Source organism: Dicentrarchus labrax, unplaced genomic scaffold (genome assembly GCF_905237075.1).
Source record: "Dicentrarchus labrax unplaced genomic scaffold, dlabrax2021, whole genome shotgun sequence".
NCBI lineage: Eukaryota > Metazoa > Chordata > Actinopteri > Moronidae > Dicentrarchus > Dicentrarchus labrax.
Genome location: NW_026136705.1, coordinates 30,820,785 through 30,827,415, shown reverse-complemented (window position 1 = coordinate 30,827,415; position 6,631 = coordinate 30,820,785). Strand labels below are relative to the sequence as shown.

At 39.7% G+C, this 6,631-nt stretch overlaps 1 pseudogene; it reads left to right on the top strand.

The window, feature by feature from the left end:
- The first annotated feature begins 1,366 nt into the window (after window positions 1–1,366).
- Window positions 1,367–6,181, top strand: LOC127363868 (major histocompatibility complex class I-related gene protein-like; annotated as a pseudogene).
- Window positions 6,182–6,631: the final 450 nt, after the last annotated feature.

Genomic DNA, 6,631 nt, shown 5'->3' with positions numbered 1-6,631 from the left:
TGTAAAAGTTTTTTTTCTTTTAGTGTCAGTTTTTTTTAATCCAGACATAAACTTCTGCTGAGGCTCATGTCCCACCAGCCTGAAAGAGCATGACACCACTGGCCATAATGCACAGCTTTACCAGGGGGTAAATGTCCATAGTCCTTAGGCCTAAAATGTCAAGTCTGATGTTTCACTTTACAATAAAGTCCCCAGTTCTTCCACACTGATGCCCTGATGCCATTCTCTACTGCTCAACACCGGAGCCCCTCAGGGTTTTGTGCTCAGCCTCCTCCCTGTTCATGCTGCATCCACCGACATGGAGACAACTCTGTTGTGAAATTTGTAGATTATACCACCATTATTGTAGTGCAGAGAAAACAGTCTACTGCTCAATGTCAGCAACACCAAGGAGGCACAGAGGAGCGATAGACAGTATTCTGGGATGTACACGGCCCAGAACAGGAGGACACTGCAGCGGTTGATTAAAACCACCCAGAAGATCATTGGTACTCAGCTGCCCAGCATCAGTGATACTGCTGAGGTGAGATGCCTGCACAGAGTCCAAAGGATACTAAAAGACAGCACCCACCCCAGACACACCCGGCTGCCATCTGGGAAGAGGTACAGAAGCTTCTGCTGCTGGACCACCAGACTGCAGAGCAGCTTCTTCCCTGATTCAGTGAGGCTGTTGAATTCTTCCACAATTCATCATACAAATGAATAATCATTTTTATTTTAATACTTTTTTTAAGAATTTATAACTGATTTTTGTTGTTGTTGTTGTTGGAAGTAGCATACAGGGACGATGGTTGAAGGGGAAACTAGAATTTGTTGAGGGAGGCTGTGTCTTTGAGAGTGATAAAAAGAGAGGCTGTATTTTCACCAGTTTGTCACAAATAGATTGTTTTAAGATCATTAGTAATGGATGCTCTTGCTCCAATACATATCACTCGTTCTTAGTGAAGTCAGAACTAGTGAGAGGTGGATGAAGCCGTCTGGAGCTTTGGGGCTTCAAATGCAGCAGCACAGTGACATCTGGTGGCAACAGCAGCCCTTCACGACTGGAGCCAAAGCACCACAACACCTCTCTGATTTTAATGCTTTTAGTCTCATAGGTGTGCAATAAAAGTCCAAGAAGCCTGTGTGTTATCATTACATCTGTAATACTGTTTACTGACATAAAATATGAATGTACTTTACTAATGTAGTTTAGGTTCAATATGAGGAACTCATGATTAGTAAAACAAAAATGTCCCTTAATTATCTTAACAAACAAACAAACAAACAACCAGTACAGTAAAATAAGTCTAAATTGTACATATATATAAAACACGTATATGTTTCTTTTAGGCCACGCCTACCGTAATAAACACTCTGACAGCAGCTCCCTTTATCACGGTTCAGCACTCTGTGGCTCACATTACAGTAGAAACCACAGCAGACCCAGCTCGCTCTTTACCCACAAGTCTTAACCAAAAACACAATGAAAAACGTCTTTTTGTTGATTCTCTTGTGTCACGTTTCATCAGCAGGTAAGATCACATTTAACAGATTTATTTTTATTGCATTTTGCTAAAGACAAACAAGAATTTAGTTTCACTTTCACTTCAACTTGATGAGACTATATGTTGGGAATGTGAATCATTCTGAATAGCCTACATCATATTTAAATTATGTGTGTATGTATAAATGTATTAAACCTTGTTTTTCCTGCAGTGAAACACTCCCTGAAGCTTTTCTACACTGGATCTTCCGGAGTCCCAGACTTCCCAGAGTTTGTGGCTGCTGGAGTGGTTGATGATATTCTGATGGGTTACTGCGACAACAACAAAAAGATAGTAGAACCAAAACAGGACTGGTTGAAAAAAGTATTTGAAGATGATCCTCAGCAGTTCGAGTTTTACACTAGACAGTGTTCGGAGTATCTGCCAAACTTCTTCAAAGCCACAATTCATAATTTGAAGCAGCGCTTCAACCAAAGTGGAGGTACAGTATGTAGCCCACTATGTTATATTTCACTGTTTACTGTTAAACTGTTCTGCATCTTAGTTGTAAAGTAAATAGACCGCCATCACATTGCTTTGAAAACCTGGAACCACTAGCTGCCAGTCAGCATGTAATCCATAACTCAGGAACTGGTTAGACTTGTTTGCTCTGTCCAACACAAACTACTCATCATACTGAGAAATTCAAAACATCCATCTATAGTCAAAATATCCTCACAATTACAAACACACACAGGAAAAGTACAGCCTTCATTTTCTTCATTGATTTCTTTAAATAATTTAACTGAAGGGGCTTAACATCCATCTGTACAGGTTTCAGTCCAAGAATCACACCTTCACACTCGAGTTTTGTGTTGTAATAATAACATACTAACTACGTAAGATTCTGATATTGTATCTGGAACATTCAACTTTATCCACCTCTCTAGACTAATGAAAGTTGTCATCACACATATAATAACTTTAATAGTACAAAGTCTGACTAATATAAACAAAATCTTTACACTAAATTAGAAAATGCAAAGTTTTTATAATGTTTGTTGAACATTAGCCAGTCCGGTGTTTCTCATCAAACACTAAAGTTTTGCAGTCAGTAGAAAGCAACCGTCATACCTGGCTCTAAAAGGCCTTTTACTACTAGATGACACAACAAGGGTTGCAATAAGCCCAGAGCTTTCAGGCTCCCTGAAGTTTGGCAGCTTCCCACCTTTCCCAGTTAGTAATAGAAGTTACACAATAACTATGTTTCAATGAGTTCCTGGTCAGTCTTGTGTGGTCACTCAACTGCATCCAATGCTGCAGGTGTTTTAGCAGGTGACATTTTTATTTTAATTTTGTGCCTTTATTAGAAAGCAGCAGTTAAGGGAATAAGGAAAATGAGGGGAGACAGACACAACAAAAGTCTTCAGCTGGCCCGACCAGGGATGTTGTAGTTCATGGTCGACAAAAGAAAAGAATGTGTAAATTTAGTATAGGGTTAGTTCAGGCAGGCCACAAAGTCAGGCTCAGCTCTCAATTCCAGCTATATCAGATGATCACAGCTGAAAATAAACACACATCAGCTGATGGCTCAGTTGATTCCCTCAAGCATCCAATAGGGAAATATCATTCATAGCACCTATAGCACTTATTTGAGCTGCTTTAGCCTGCCTATCTTTGCTGCTTTCTCTATAAGCCTTCTTGCAACCCACCTCCACCCCAGCTCCTCCTTTTTATGTTGTATCTAATTAATCAATGTCATTTTCTGATTGCCACTGATGCTTGCTCTGTTCTGTACCCTGGGGGGTCTCTGCTGCTGCTCTCCTTGTCTTAAACTTTTCCATGTATGTACATGGAAGGGCAGGGAGGTGTGCTCTCCCTTAAGGTTTTCCATGTAGGCACGTGGAAAGGCAAGGAGGTCCCAGAACATTCTGGTTTGGAATAAAAGATATTTTGACGAAAGTGGTCCTGACTGAAATACGGTTTCATCACTCATATAAAGAAAAAGTACACTTATCTGCTCTTGAATCATGAACACACCACGAGATGAAGATGAAAATAGAAGTGCGTTACACACTGCCCAATATCTGTGAGATCATCTTCATCTGTACATCGTTGTTAATTATAGTCTCTGTCTCTGTCTCTGTCTCAGGTGTCCATGTTTTACAGAGGATGAGTGGCTCTGAGTGGGATGATGAGACTGGAGAGGTTAATGGTTTTTTGCAATATGGTTATGACGGAGAAGACTTCCTATATTTTGACCTGAAGACATTGACATGGATTGCTCCGAAACCTCAGGCTGTCATCACCAAAATGAGATGGAATTCTGACAAAGCTAGAATAAAATACAATGAGAACTACTTCACTGAGATTTTCCCTGAGTGGTTGAAGAAGTATTTGGACTATGGCAAGAACTCTCTGCAGAGAAAAGGTGAAATCACATGACCTGATTTAGTTTAATGAACTCAACAATGTTCCTATAATCTGCTCAGACTGAACTGCCATTGCATTATTATTATTACTCCAATCAGTGTGACATTACCTTATGGCAGTTGTCTGTGCAGTAAGATTTGATTTAGTCCTAACCAGTCAGTAGAGACATTTTTGGGTGCTCTGAGGTTACTTTCAATCACAGCTGATTCTGTGACAGTCAGTGTTTTAGTATGACTTAAATCAGTTTACAGTGTTTCAGTGTTTCAAAATAGAAATAGTTCCACTGAATATTGACACTGTGTTCGAGTACTTTGCTGTGAACCACAAAGGCAGATCCTTCTTCTCTGACTGAGTGAGTTTCTTCAGTGGTTCTCTCAGTTGTCTATATAGAGACAATGTGATGGTTGTTATGAGGGGCTGTCATGTCTCTCTCTCTCTCTCTCTCTCTCTCTCTCTCTCTCTCTCTCTCTCTCTCTCTCTCTCTCTATCTCCAGACCTTCCCTCAGTGTCTCTCCTCCAGAAGACCCCCCTTCTCTCCAGTCAGCTGCCACGCTACAGGTTTCTACCCTGACAGTGCCTTGATGTTCTGGAGGAAAGATGGAGAGGAGATTCATGAGGATGTGGACCACGGAGAGATCCTCCCCCAACCACGATGGATCCTTCCAGATGAGTGTTGACCTGAACCTTTCATCAGTCACACCTGAAGACTGGAGGAAGTACGACTGTGTGTTTCAGCTCCCTGGTGTGAAGAACGACGTCGTCACCAAACTGGACCAAGCAGAGATCAGAACCAACTGGGGTAAGACTGACATTAGAGTGTGTGTTGAATGGGACTGCATGTCTGTTGGTTGTTTGTGTTTGTATCCATCTACAGCTAACCTCGCATTCTAGTGGACCTCAGCCTCATTTCTTTTGTACACATGTATGACTGTGTGCTCAAGGACCTCTCGTGGTTGTGGTGACTCACAATAATGGTGGGTGATATAGCCAAAATCCTCTATCACAGTATATGGAATTATAACGTTCTATCACAATACAGTAACTGAAAATGTTGACAAACAGCACTGAAAATGTCCTTTATTGAAAAGGATAAAAAGGCCAGAAGAATCAGGGTTAGTGTTGTGCAGCATTAGGGCACTGGGACTTTTTTCTGTACAATTCAGGCACTGCTAAATTCTGAACCAATTTACAGAAAATCCGTTTTTTTAGAAACATTAGAAATTGTTTATTGGTTACTTATCAAGTTTATACAGTTAGGTGAATCCAGGACGATCAATAACAATATCAATACACTAGTCTATGCATCTTATACTATACTAGTAGTCCACAGGAACAAACCCATACGTACGCATTAATAAACTGTTGAATGGATGGATGTACTTATGTCCTTTATCTGTACTGGTCTTGTTTTTATTTTGTTGCTTTCTTGATCAACAGAGAAGTCCAGTGACATGACCGTGCCCATCACTGCTGCAGCAGTTGTTCTTGTACTCATCCTCATCACTGCAGTTGGACTCATGGCTTACAAAAGAAGAAAGGTGAGAGAGAAAATGGAAAGATTTCAGTTCAGTATATTTTAGTCTTTGAGTTGATGCTTTTATCCAGGTTGCACAACAGAAACAAGCATCAGTTCCCTGCACCACAGAATTTAAAGCAACCAACAGTAAGCAGTGTCAGGCTCAGAGCCTGTGAGTCATGATAATTTGACCTTACCAAGATGATGTGGGAGAGAAGTGATGAGTAGTAGAGTAGAAGAGAAGATCATATTCACTGGGGATAAGGTGAAGAAATGATTTGTCTTTTGTTTTGATTTCAGCCAAATGCCCTCCATCTCGTAAGTAAAACCTGCTTTTATTTTTTTTCAACTGATCTGACACACACTTTATGCTGTAGATTAAACAGGGTTTCACATTATTGTGCAGATGAACTTTTAAAGACTGTTTCCTGTATTTACTGTTTATAAAAGTTGAGTGCAGGATGAGAGGACTTTCACTGTTTGACACTGTTTGTTTCTGACCTTACAGCTCCTGACGACGGATCGGAGCTCTCTGAGAAACTGAATCCAGAGACCTGATTGTGAAACGCATTTAATGAAGTTCCTTCATATAACACGTGTCACTTTATTTAGCTTTACAGAACTTAGACCGACTAAAACATGCCTTCTTGTCACAAAGGGATATAGTAGTTTATGGTTTTTATATGTAAATGGTAATGTAATCTTTTATTTCAAATTATTATAATTATTTTTCTAAATCTATTATAAAAACAATTTCTTCAATCAATTCTATTTCTTTTACCCTTCATTTTACATTGATGCAATAATGTTTTAGATACCTTAAATTACTGTTTTTGATCATGTTAGAATAGTATTTTATGGTTTTGGAATAACCACAAGAACTCTAGGTTTCTGTAAACACTGTATACAATTCTCAAAATCACCTCTTGTTGAAAATATGATCTTTTATAGGTTATAGATTTGGTGCAACAGGTCAGAGGAAAACTTTCTCATACCACAGGTTTTTCAAACAAGTAGCTTTTAGTAAGACTAGTGTAAATAGATAGACAGTGATGGTGGTTGGACTGCTGAGCGGGCCATTGCATTCACATGAAGTTGCAGTTTAGCCTGAGCAGACACAATGTAGATATAAAGCCATGTCATACAGCAAAGTATCTGCTGTTTGCTTGAGTGAATGAAGGATTTAAAGGCAGCTTAGGTTAGGTCGGGTTAGAGA